The sequence below is a fragment of the Gossypium hirsutum genome, chromosome D12 (assembly GCF_007990345.1).
Source record: "Gossypium hirsutum isolate 1008001.06 chromosome D12, Gossypium_hirsutum_v2.1, whole genome shotgun sequence".
NCBI lineage: Eukaryota > Viridiplantae > Streptophyta > Magnoliopsida > Malvales > Malvaceae > Gossypium > Gossypium hirsutum.
The window spans coordinates 25,453,880-25,466,921 of NC_053448.1; the positions used below are offsets into that span (position 1 = coordinate 25,453,880).

Genomic DNA, 13,042 nt, shown 5'->3' on the forward strand with positions numbered 1-13,042 from the left:
AACCCAACCATAATTCTTGATCAGCTCGGTAAACATCTTCGCTTGTGCATAGATTATCGTCAACTAAAGTGGGTCTTTAGAAGGTCACAACTTTTCTAGAGTGGATTCCGCCAAAGAACGTTTCAGAAGTAAGAAGTTTTTTGGGTTTGGCAGGTTACTATAGAAGATTTGTGAAGGAATTCTGCATGTTGGAGGCACTTATGACTTGACTGTTAAGGAAGAATGAAAAATTTGTGTGGACTGAAGCAGGCTAGAAGAGTTTTGATAAGTTGAAAGCAGTTTTAATAGAGACCCCAGTGTTGTCTCAACCTAAATCATGGGTGGAGTTCTTGGTGTCCACTGATGCATCCTTGAATGGCCTATGATGCGTCCTCATACATCATGGGAAAGTTAATGCTTATGAATCCTGTTAGCTCAAGGCACATGAAAAGAATTACCCAATGCATGATCTTGAGTTGGTTGTAGTCGTGCTTGCATTGAATATTTGGAGGCACTATTTGTACGGGGAGAAGTGTTGCATATTTTCAAACCTTAAAATTTTGAAGTATCTTCTTTCCAAAAATGAATTAAATCTACGTCAACGATGCTGGATGGAGTTATTAAAGGATTACAACTTGATGATTGAATACCATCTGGGCAAGGCAAATATGGTGGCTAATGTGTTGAGTAGAAAGTTTGTAGCAGTGTTGGCTTCCTTATGAGCTAAAGTCCAACTGACGAATGACGGGTTGCTTCTAGCTAAATTGATTGTATGACCTATTTTTCTTACCCAGATCATGGAGTCTCAGTTGAAAGATGTAAGATGCAACGAGTGGAAGTAATGGATACGGTCTGACGACATGAAAAATTTTGGTCTTGTAATGGATGGCAAAATGTATCAGCCTATACCCAGCCCAGTCACCGAACTTGGGTAACAGGACGCTACACCATCATCTTTCATCATACACATCATGAGTCGGTACATTGTTAAGCAACCATATTTTAATTTCAACATTTATTTGAATTCCAAATATTCTATATGTTAATTATCATTAAAACATGCTAAACATACTTCAAGTGTACCCTAAGTAACAACTGAACATACATTGGGACCATTTAGAAAAAATTCCAAAACTACTACATAGGTATCGATACTAAAGGTGAGGTATCGATAATTCACCCAAGTGGTATCGATACTGCTTAGAAAACCAATACCAAAACTGCTTACTGTTTCTCGTATAAAACCAAAATCCTAGAAATTATCACTACCTCTCGTAAAATATCGATTATTTTACCTCGAGTATTGATACTTGTGGTAGGGTTATCGGTACCAAATTACGTTATTGGCTTCCTGCACTTTCAAAAGTTCATGGAGGTATCAATATTAAAACTTGAATATCGATCCCCTGCTACAGACATAAAAAAAAATTAGCAATTTCAAGTATATAATCCATGCCAATTTAAGTCTAATCAACATGCATCATTTACATCTTCAAACAAGTATCAAAATGTTCAAAATAAAAATCCAAAACATCATAACCATGGTTGAGCAAGAAACCAATAAATCATACCTAAAGTTCGTAAATGTAAGGCATAATAATCAAGTAAAAAAATTAAAGATCATAGCAAAATCTAGAAAATACTCTACTACATTGCTTTTAGTTTCGAAAACATAAATAAACAAATAAACACCTACAAGTAGCTACTAAAGTTTTGGCTTGCATCACCCCTCGAAAACCACACTGCTCACACCCGAAACGCAACTAATCTATAATGGTTTAAAAGGAGTGGGTGAGCATAACAAGCTTAGTGAATGCCTAGAACAACTACCATGCAAACAGTTCATCAAGCACTAGTGAAACATATAGGTTGCATAATTATAACACCCTTAACTTAGTTGACATATTTTAATTCACATGCATATTTGATAGCTTATTTATAGAGTCCATACATACATATTCATGCATATATCATAGTACACACAAACATATTTATATATAAATTGAAACTTGAGCTATGAAACATAAAAGTGGCACTATCATCACTCATCGGATACACGAATCTCTAACACACCACATAGACTTATAGAGTTAAACATGTCCCAAAAGTGAAGCATAAAGTTAACACTGTCCAATACACCAAACATGTCCCGTTGAATGGAGCTTAACTCACATTCCCTTATCTCTCCAAACATGTCTCAGAGACTCAATGCCCAAATCATATAACATATAAGTGAGTACATACAATCCTATGGCATGCCAATTATATCCAACAGTCTCAAGAATCACAAGGTCAAAATATCCATTATTAACACACACATATTACTTACTGTTCACTGCACTTAGTTACTACAAATATCACATTATAACACAACATTATCACTACCATCTGGCATGTATAACATGCTTACGTTTACAATTTCTCAATTGTATTCATGAATTAGGTCATATATTGTAGCATTTCATCTCGATTCACAATTTCATAATCAATAAGCACACATTAACTTAAGAGTATGAGAAAACTTACATTTGGAATTTAGAGTAGGGGTTTAGGCTACTTCTAAATTCCCAATTAACGCAATGAATCGTGTCTACAAGAAATTATTCCAAACATTCGTTAAACTTGCTTTTGCTGAAATGTCGAAAGCTCAAACTAGCCTTTCCTAACTCGTAGATGGTCCAAGCAAATCCAACTTCAACACAATAAATCATACAACAATACATTCAAGAATCAGCTAAGGACTCACCACAAGCAACCAAATACATAAGCCTAAGTAATGTTCTCATGTAACCGAAACCTTTAACATATCCAACTTGAAATCTAAATAACTTAGTCTACAGTTAATGTTTTTACCTAAAACCAATTTCGTTCATCTTATAATTCACCTACGACTAATTCTCAACCTTAAAACTACGTTAATCTACCCAATTCATGGTATTAAATTTTTCGACATGTTTATGGCTATTTTCCAAAAAATTATTAAAACTGAAGAAATATTTAACAAAACTTCAAAGAAACTTTAGAAACCTCTTAATCATGTCAAAACCTACTGATTAACACTTTGAGATCACATTTTTACTTGAAAATTTGAAATTCACCATTAACAACTCTATTTTCAGCTTTTATTTAAAACATGCAATTTAATAACTCAAAACTCAGTTTCAAAGGCCAATTAACATTAAAACCCTATAAAAAAGTGAATGGTGACCTTTGATGGAAGAATAAATGAGTTATTGATACAAATTCGAGAAACCCACAAGTAATGGAATTTTGGGGTGTTTTCTTTAAGTATTATGAAGATTAAAGACTTGGGTAATGATGGAAATCAAAAGAATAAAGATTTAACAAATAAAATTGAAGGTGGGATATTAGAAGAGCAAAGTGATGACATAAGCAAGCAAATAAGAGAAAATAACGTGAAAACAAGTTGTAGGTGAGGGTTTTTAGGTTCAATTTTAAAATTTGGTAAAACTATAGCATAAATGCTCACAATTTTAACCTTGTTACAAATTAGCCCTTTTTCTAAAATTAAAGGTTCTTAGAAAACTTTTTCAAAAATTGATTTGATTTTCAAAAAACCATAATCGAAAACATTACCGATATACCATGTCACAAAATCTCGAACACTCTAAGGCTAAAATTCCTAAATTATCCCTAAAACTTTTAGGCTCTATTTTAGGGTGTTACACGAATTGTGCTTTATGAAGAGGTTATATGTTCCTGAAGGGAATAATCTAATATAGGAAATTCTGAAGGAAGCTCATCAGTGACCTTTCTCGCTTCATCTGGGGAGCATTAGGATGTATCACAATTTAAAGAGTTTGTTTTGGTGGCCCCAGATGAAGAAGGAAATATTCGAATTTGTAATGAAGTGTTTAACTTGCTAGAGAGTCAAAACTGAGCATCAAGCTCCCTCAGAGACACTTTATCTGTTAGAAAATCTGGAATGGAAGTGAGATAAGATTTCTATAGATTTTATTTTGGGCCTACCCCTCAGAGCCTCGAAGAAAAAATTAGTTTGGGTGATAATGGATAGGCTAACCAAGTCAGCTCACTTTGTGGCGGTTCACACAACCTATTCTTTAGAAAAGCTTGTAGAGATTTACATATCATAAATAGTCCGATTACATGGCATTTCTTCATCCATTGTATTTGATCGAGATCCAAGGTTCATGTGTAGATTCTGGAAGCAGTTACAAAAATCATTGGGAACTAAACTACGATTTAGCACAGCTTTCCATTTGCAAACTGATGGTCAATCTGAAAGGGTGATACAAGTGTTAGAAGACATGCTCAAGAGTTTCATAATTTATTTTGGAATGAATCGGGAAATATATTTGCCTTTGGTAGAGTTTGCCTACAATAATAGTTACCACTCCAGCCTCGGCATGTCTCATTTTGATGCTTTATATGGAAGGAAGTGTAGATCTCTAGTTTGTTGGATAGAACTTAGCGAACAAAAGCTTGTTGGCTTTGATTTAATTTGTGATATTGAGGAAAATTTCTACCTATTCGTAACCATTTGAAGATTGCTCAAGATTGTCAAAAGGCTTATGCTGATCGAAAAAGGAAGGATGTTTCTTATGAAGTTGGTAATAAAGTTTTCCTGAAGGTCTCACCTCGACAAAAGATCATTCATTTTGGGTTGAAGGGTAAGCTTAATCCGTGTTTTATCAGACCTTATGAGATCCTAGAGCGTGTAGGTACTGTAGCATATCATTTAGCACTACCGCCATAATTGTCTAAGATTCATAACATTTGTCATGTATCGATGTTAAGGAAGTACCATTAGGATTCATATCATGTAGTGGAATTAGAGACCTTAGAAGTGGAGCCAAATATAGTCTATGAAGAAGAACCAGTTCGCATATTGGATAGAGAAGTAAAGAAGCATTGAAACAAAAGGATTCTTAGGTAAATGTTCTTTGAAGAAATCACGAGGTAGAAGAAGCTACGTGGGAAAGAGAAGCCACTATGAAAGAGCAATATCCCTAACTTTTTGCAGATAAGAAATTTTGGGCACGAAATCTCTTGAGGGTGGGAGAGTTGTCACACCCTAAATTTTTCTAATCCGTATTTTGGATGGTTGACCAAGCGAGACTAGTGATGAATCGTGTGTAAGCTAGTCAAATTCACAAAGAATTGATTTTTTTTGCATAATCCCTTGCAGATTTTTCCATCTTGCAAATTCCTAGTCCAATTTTTGCAAACATGTTCGTTATTTTTTATTCCACAATAGGTGAGACATGTGCAAGAAGCGTATCAAGTCCTATGAAGGAAACATGTTATTTTAAATGATCTCTAGAGAGCTTCGATAGTTGTGTCTGGTTAGTGGAATTATATTTGATTAGTGGAATCGTGTGTGATTAGTGGAACTGTGTATGCATATAACATGATTAGGTATCCTTCTTAGAATGGGATTACAGGCTAAATTTTATATAAATATGATAGAAGGTTAACAAAGAAAAAGAATTTATTTTCCTTTTCTCTGTTCATCATTTTTATCTTCGAAGAACCCTAGAGTGTTCTTAATTGCTTGAAGAAGGAATCAATTATTCAGCTTAAGTAGCAACTAACCTTTTCAAGCCAATTCCTAGTAAATTCTTGAGTTCTTCTTTAGTTATACCAGGGAATGAAAGGGTGGTTGGAACCATTTATATAGGGTTTCACTGGAAGTCAAGGAGGGAAGGAAACTTCCCTATGGTTATTGATTACATGCTACTGATTCTCATTTTTACATTAAAGTTTTGAATGTTTCTATATTTAATAGTGTTTGATTTTATTTATCTAAAGAAATGGGAGAAGGCCCTAGTGCAAAAGGGATAGAACCCGTAGAGTAGACAAAATTTTTCCTGATAATCTTTGGTGAGTTCCTTTCACTTGTGTTTTTGGTAAACTTCAACTACTTTAATAAAAATGTTATATTTCAAGTATGTTAGCTTATTTTAAGTCAGCTGTGCATGAGTGTGTTAATAAACTGAAAAGATAATATTTGAATGTGCATTTATGATTGAAAATGGATACTCTTCCTTGGTACACAAGCTCCGTATCAGAAATAGTGGAAGGGGAGAAATAGAGGAAACTGTTGAGACATGAATGTGATGGGAGAAATGTATGAAGAATATGAAATGATATGTGATTTGCCTTCGTTAGGGCATATAAATGCAAACCATGATTGGTGAATGCCCCGGCCTTGTGGGGGAACACGTAAATGTTTGAATTAACATGGAGGATTTGCGGAGGTTCGATTGGATGAATGAATACTGGCTCTATGGAGTAATACCATGAATATGAAATCGTAACTCTTCGAAGCATTGATTGGATTAGAAGCTAACATAAGGAAGAGATCTATGAACTATCCATGCAAAGCATGCATGTATTACGTAAAGTTTTGCATGTGAATAGTGCTTAATTAGAATTGGGTATCCACATGATTTGTACTTAATTGTGATATCCGCATGCCAACTATCTCTAGCTATGATTTAAAATTACCTATGAATTGTTATTGGATATAGCAAATGTTGTGTGAAAACTGAAGTAAATAGTGATTTTTATTTATTAGTGAATAGTATCCGCCAATAAATAGTAATTGATTTATGATATGTATCCACCAACATATTGTAGGAAATTATAAGGCTGCATCCACATGTAAGCTGTTTGATAATATCAAATGTTTTAATTATTTAGATTGTTTTCGTTTCCTTGAAACCTTGATAAAAAGGTTATCGATTATACTTGGTGTAACGCCTCAAATTTTGAATGTCTGTTGTTAAATTATATAAATAATTAAGTCTCTGCTTCTGTGGTTAAGTGTTCTGTTGTGTGCCTGAGATCGGTGGTTCAAGACCCACTTTTGAATCTTTTTGTTATTCCTATTAATTTGAAGCTTAGACCTTGAACCCTCCTTTTAAGTATAATTTTGCGCTAGCTTGTACCAATGATGAGTCTAGTGGTTCAATGATTAAGCTTCTGTGTACCCTTCGGTCTTGTGCTCGAGTCTCTACGTAAATGAAAAATAAATATAATTTTTAGTGTTATTTCGTAATTGAAGTGAGAAATTTTTAAAAAAATTAATTCTTCGTTCTTTCCTTCTAGAGTTGACGTTGTTTTTTATTTTTTTATTTCTTGTTCTACCTTATTTTGTTCTCCTCTTTTATTTTTGCTCTTCATTGTTTCTTTTTGTGTGCTCATTCTTGAACCATTCCTGTTAAATTCTTGTTGCAGTTGTGTCGGGGGAGTTGTTTGCTTCGTGATAACTCGATCGAAATGTTAATTATGTAATTTTACTGTGAATTTCTTCTGTTAGTGTTTGTTCGTTTGCCTTGTCAAAGGGGGTTTGCTTAATTGCTTGATTTTTGTGCTTAAGGGTTCGTTTGATCTTTTGTTAGGCGAAGATTGTATAGATATCAATCCCTCAGTGCCCTAGTTTTGTGATTTGCTATACCGTGTAAAGGTAAGGGTTCATTTTTTGAGTTTGGGTTAGCGTCAAAGCTTTTTGACGTAACTTGATTTGTGCGTTAAATCTAACGTTTTGTTTGAGATTAATTGAGTATTTGGTAGACTATATAGCTCATTGTTTATGAAATAGAGGCACACGGGCTAGGGACATGGACGTGCGTCCAGATCGTGTAACTCATTATTTTAGAAATAAGATCACAGGGCCAGAGACACGGGCGTGTGTTTAGGTCGTATGGGTAATATTTTGGGTATTGGGTTATACGGGTGTGTACAAGGCTGTGTGCTCGATCATGTAACTTATTGGTTTGAGCCACATGGCTGTGTGCGAGGCCTTGTGGTAGGCTATGTATGATATATAAAAGGGCCACAGGGGCGTGTGCCAAGCCGTGTGGACCACACGAGCCAGACATCGAGGCCATGTGAATCCACACGAGTGTGTGGGCCAAAATACTAAAATATTTCTTAGGGCCATAATTGTCATTCGAATCGAACATAGGCCTTTCATAGGGTCCGTATGATCTGAATTAGACTGTATAAGTGATATCCAATATTTTGAGGTTGAATACTCGATTATTTGTATGTATAATTGATGCCATAATTATTAAATGATAATGATCTGCATTTTTTTTATTATGAATTGTATTTGGAATACTGTATGTATATCTTTAATATCGAACATATGTAATCCGAGTCTGCATTTGGTGGGAATGGTATAAAAAAGAAAGTGTTGGCAGTTTAATGATCTGTCGAATTGAGTGGCTAAGCCACAAATCTGTATCTAATTCTGGCGATTTATCGCATACTAATCTGAAAACTAGTCTATAATCACTTTGAAATATGTCATACTGACACTAATTGGTGTGTAGGGCTGGATGGGTACTTGATACCCTATATGGTGTGTTAGGATTGTCAAAGATGGTGTGTAGCGGATGAGGGTAAGAAATTGCATCTAATTCTGATCTATTCTACATCTGTATCTGATCTGTTTTGCATATTATCTGAATTGTTACGATAATACTGAGTATCATCTGTTTCTGATTCCATATCTAAATTTGGGAAATTAATGTTATATTTATATTGCTATCTTGTCTTTATTTCTGTGTCACACATTGAGTTATAAACTCATTCTATTTGTTGACTGAATTATAGGTAACCTACAGACTTAGGAGGCTCAGTGTGTCAGGAGCTCAGTCATCTCTCTATTTTACATATTTTTCTGCTTGTTTAAATTTGAACTAACGTATCTTTTATTTTAGACTACGATTTGTAAGTTCGGATTTCCATTTTGGTTTAACTGTTTAAATTTTTTGTATAAAAAATTTAAAATACTTAAAGATTGGTTATTCCCTTAAACGTTTTGATGTAGCCTCTAGACTTGGTCTTAACATCTAGGTTGGGTATGGGGTGTTACATTTGGAACTCATTAAGTTCATTTTGAACTTACCTAGTGTCCTCTACCATTTTAGGTTCTGTAAAGACTCCAGACTCTTGTAAGAGACTTAGCTAGACCACGGACTCGTTGTGAGCCATTTATTGTTAGTTTGTAACATGTATATCAATTAGGGTAACCTATATTTTTAGATTTCTTTTGTTTGAGTGAAGTATGAAATGAATTTTGGATTTCCTTCATATAACTTATTATATAAACTGATTAATCACACTTCGCCAATATTTTAACTTCTCTATGATGAACATTTTTTAGCATACTCTTCTCTTACCATAAGAATGTATTATATAAATTATAATCCACTGAGCGGTATTTTAATATTGGTTTACTAGTTTGTATTGAATGACGTAACTGCCAAAACATTTACTTTTGATTTTGCATAATGATTTTTGTTTTCTGGTAATGCCACTGTTCATCGGTTGACCCATTGAAAACGTAAATTAAAATCCTAAGTTGGTTAGAAAACAAGCTCCTTAAGTACATAATTGACCTGAATTGACTACTAAATTTGGTGACAGGTAAGATTTAATATCTCTTGTGTATATACATTATATTTACATAAGTTTCTTTGATGGAATAACATGTACAATGGTGTTTTTGCATGATTGCCTCTATGTCTGTTCATTCTATAATTTTGTGAACTTATTTATTTACTCTAAAAGTGTTGAGTTTGATATTTATCATTATTAATTTTTATGTTAAAAGAGTCAACTTCATTGTACATATCTATTGGCCAATTACCATATTTTACCATTGTTCAGGGGCTGTCTAGTTGTATGTGTTAATGTCTTAAGTGTTTCCTTACAAAAAGCAAAGACTTAAGTGGGATGGAATTTGATCTATCGTAATTTGATACGTCAACTTAGGCTTTTTCAAGTAATTAATAGCTTGTTCTCAAGTCGCTTAAGAGTTTTTTTTAATTCTTTTCCTCAATTCTTAGATTTTAGATTCAATGTTAGTCTTCTGTTACATTTTATTGCTTTTGAGAACCAAATTGGAAAAACTATGCCATTAGATGTCTAATGGTTGATTTGAGTTTGTATAAGGGATTGATTGAGACAAAAACCATATGATGAAGTAAGTGTTTTTAACACTGAGTTTGCTGAACAGGAAGATGATGACCTACTCACATATGATGAAGCAATGTAGAGTGCTGACTCCAAGCTCTGAAAAAGAGCTATGAAAGTTGCGACAGACTCTATGTATTCCAAATCAGTATGGGAACTTGTAGGCTGAAAGGGATAAAACCCATTATAGAATGTCTAGACTTAGAAAGGAGAGCACCATTAGCAGAGGTGTCCACTACCATCCTTGAGTGAATGTTGAGACTATTATAGAATGTCTCAAGTTGAATGCAATGTAGGATTCCAAGATGAGGGCACTTTCTTCATAACTCTTTGTATCTTTCCCATGCCTCATACAGGGACTCATCATCCATTTGTTGGAAGGCAGTGATCTCATTCCTCAACATGGCATTCTTGCTCGGCGGGAAATACTTCATGAGGAATCTCTCGGCCAACTCTTGCCATATAGAAATGGAGTTCAGTAGCAATGAGTTCAACCAGGCACGAGCTCTGTCCCTTAGCGAATATGGGAACAACTTTAGTCGTAATGCATCTTCGGGTACTCCGGCTAACTTGAAAGAATCGCTCACTTCCAGAAATAGTCTTAAGTGAAGATAAGGATCTTCAGTAGGCATTCAACTAAATTGGCCCACAGTCTGAAGCATCTGGAACATGACTGGCTTCAGCTCGAATTGTAGTGCCTCGATTTTAGGTCTCCTAATACCTGAATTAAGATCGTTAAATACTGGCACGGCATATTGTCGTAAAGCTCTATCCCTATCATCAGCAATAAGGATAGGATTCTGAGCAAGGTTTGCTCTGTTTCCTTGATTCATATTCTCAAAGTTTATCTCTTCAGTCCTTCTCTAGTTCGCTTGTCTTCTTCGCTGTCGAAAGGTTCATTCTATTTTAGGGTCCACAGGGAGTAAGTCGATAATCTAGTCAATACTCATAAACACTTGAAATAATCACAAAAATATTAAGTAAGTAAATATTTAAACAGGAAAATAAATAAACCAAAATGTACAAACAGATTCACAAATAATGGCTTTTTTAAGACAATCCCCAGTAACGGCGCCAAAAACTTGGAAATAAAAAATTGTGCAAGTGTACACAATCGCAACAAGTAATAAAGTGACAAGTAAATGTCTAGTTATCGTATCCACAGAGACTGTAAAAAATAATATTTATGAAATTAATGTTAAAACACTTTGATGATGGAAAATATTTTGGTGTAAAGATGATTAAAAAACTAAGGGTTAAAAACTAAGTAAAAAAATTTAAAAATAAAAAGGTTCTAATGCACGATTTCAAATAAGGTTTAATCAAGATGATATAATTGTGTTAGGTTAATTACATTCCTTTAACTTAGAATTATTAAACCTATGTTTATAGTGCTACGAACAAATTCATGGCAACTCGGTAATTTGCTAACTACTGCTTATACATACTTATTAAATTAATCAATCTCTTGAACATTTTTCAATGTCAATCCACATGATTAATCAATCTTCACAAGCATATAAAAGATCAAGTGAGGTAACAGAGTATTTCTACCTTGAAACAGTTTAATCACAATAATATTGCAAGTTATGCAAGGCATATGTATCGCCAAATACAATGCTAAATTAACTTCAGCTACCTTAGAAGAATAAACATGCACTGATTAAGTACTGTGTCCATTAATTACAATTTCAATGCGTTTAAATAATTAATTCTTTAGTTATCTTACAATTGTAATGCAAGAATAACTTTATCACGGTTTTAGTTAATCAAACATTTTACCAAGGCCTATAACAGCATAAACATAAATTTAACAAATCAAGAGGACGAAATGCAATCAACCCAACATGAATTAAATTTAAGCTAAGCTGATTAAATTAAACATTCCAATAGCATAAATATTCATAGATATGTTCATCATAAAAACAAAAAAAAATTAAAGAGATAAGGAACAAGAATCAAATCTGGTGGTTTTCCATGGCTTGACTAGGTTGCTCCGTTCTTCCTTCTTTGTTGTCCTTGCCAGTCAAGGCTTCTATGAACACTAAATTGATGCTCCAAAATGGCTGAAGAATACCCCTTTCCCAAGAGGAGAAATTGGCACAAGAGCAAGGAACTTTGAATGGGAAAATGAGAGAAAAAAGTGAGAGAGGAGAGAAGAATTGTGAGAGAAAAGATGTGAATGAGGAATGTGTTGAATGATCAGCAAGGGGTGGCTTTTATAGCTGATTGTGGCTGTTAAAAATATAAAATTCCATCAGCCAAAGAGATCCCCCTTGGCTGGCCACACACAAGGCAAAGTTGAGAGATTCAACTTTGCTAAAAATAGCCTGGGGCAAATCCATAAAGCCATATTTTTTGGAGGGGTTTGAATGCAAGGTTGAAAGTTATTCAAGGGCTTCTTTGCAAGATTATTTAGTCAGCTAAAATGCTGATTTGGGTCAGCATATGGACAGTTCTGGGCAGTCCAATTTATGGCAGGTTTGGTTCACTAGATTCGGTTCAACCAATGTGATTCCACTGGACCCTTTTTTTCCATAATTATTTAATAATAATTTATTTAGCCCAAATTAAATTGGGAATAAATTAAAATTAATTATATTATGAATTAAAACACATTTTTGGACCATCTTAGGCTAGAAATAAATTTGCCTTGATGCTTCAAATTGCTTCTCGATTTTATTCTTCGAGCTTTGTCTGCCGAGCCAATTTTCGCCTTTTGTGCGAATCTGTCGAAAATAGTCAAAATTAATAAAAATTAACTATAAAATTAATTGAAATTCATCATGTTCATATTTTTAACATAATTTAATTATTTTATTATATTTAATTATTTTTCGACAAGAATTTAACCTAAATAACATGATTTTAAGTTAAAAAGGGCATGTAAAAACACATAAATTTTCGTGTTTCCATGTTTACAAACGTTTAAGGGATGAAAAGGTGGTTTTTCTCATTCTATATTTCAATGACATCCTACTAATTGGAAATGATGTAGGGACATTATCATTGGTTAAACTTTGGTTAACCCAATAGTTTAGCATGAAGGACTTGGGAGAAACTAAATTTGTTCTAGGTATTTGAATCCTAA

General features: G+C 33.9%; 1 non-coding gene across 1 annotated transcript; it reads left to right on the top strand.

Annotated features, from left to right (window-relative positions):
* The first annotated feature begins 10,248 nt into the window (after positions 1–10,248).
* On the top strand, positions 10,249–10,355 carry LOC121224900 (small nucleolar RNA R71). Its single transcript, XR_005922642.1, has one exon. It is a non-coding gene; the product is annotated as a small nucleolar RNA R71 (small nucleolar RNA).
* The last annotated feature ends 2,687 nt before the right edge of the window (positions 10,356–13,042 follow it).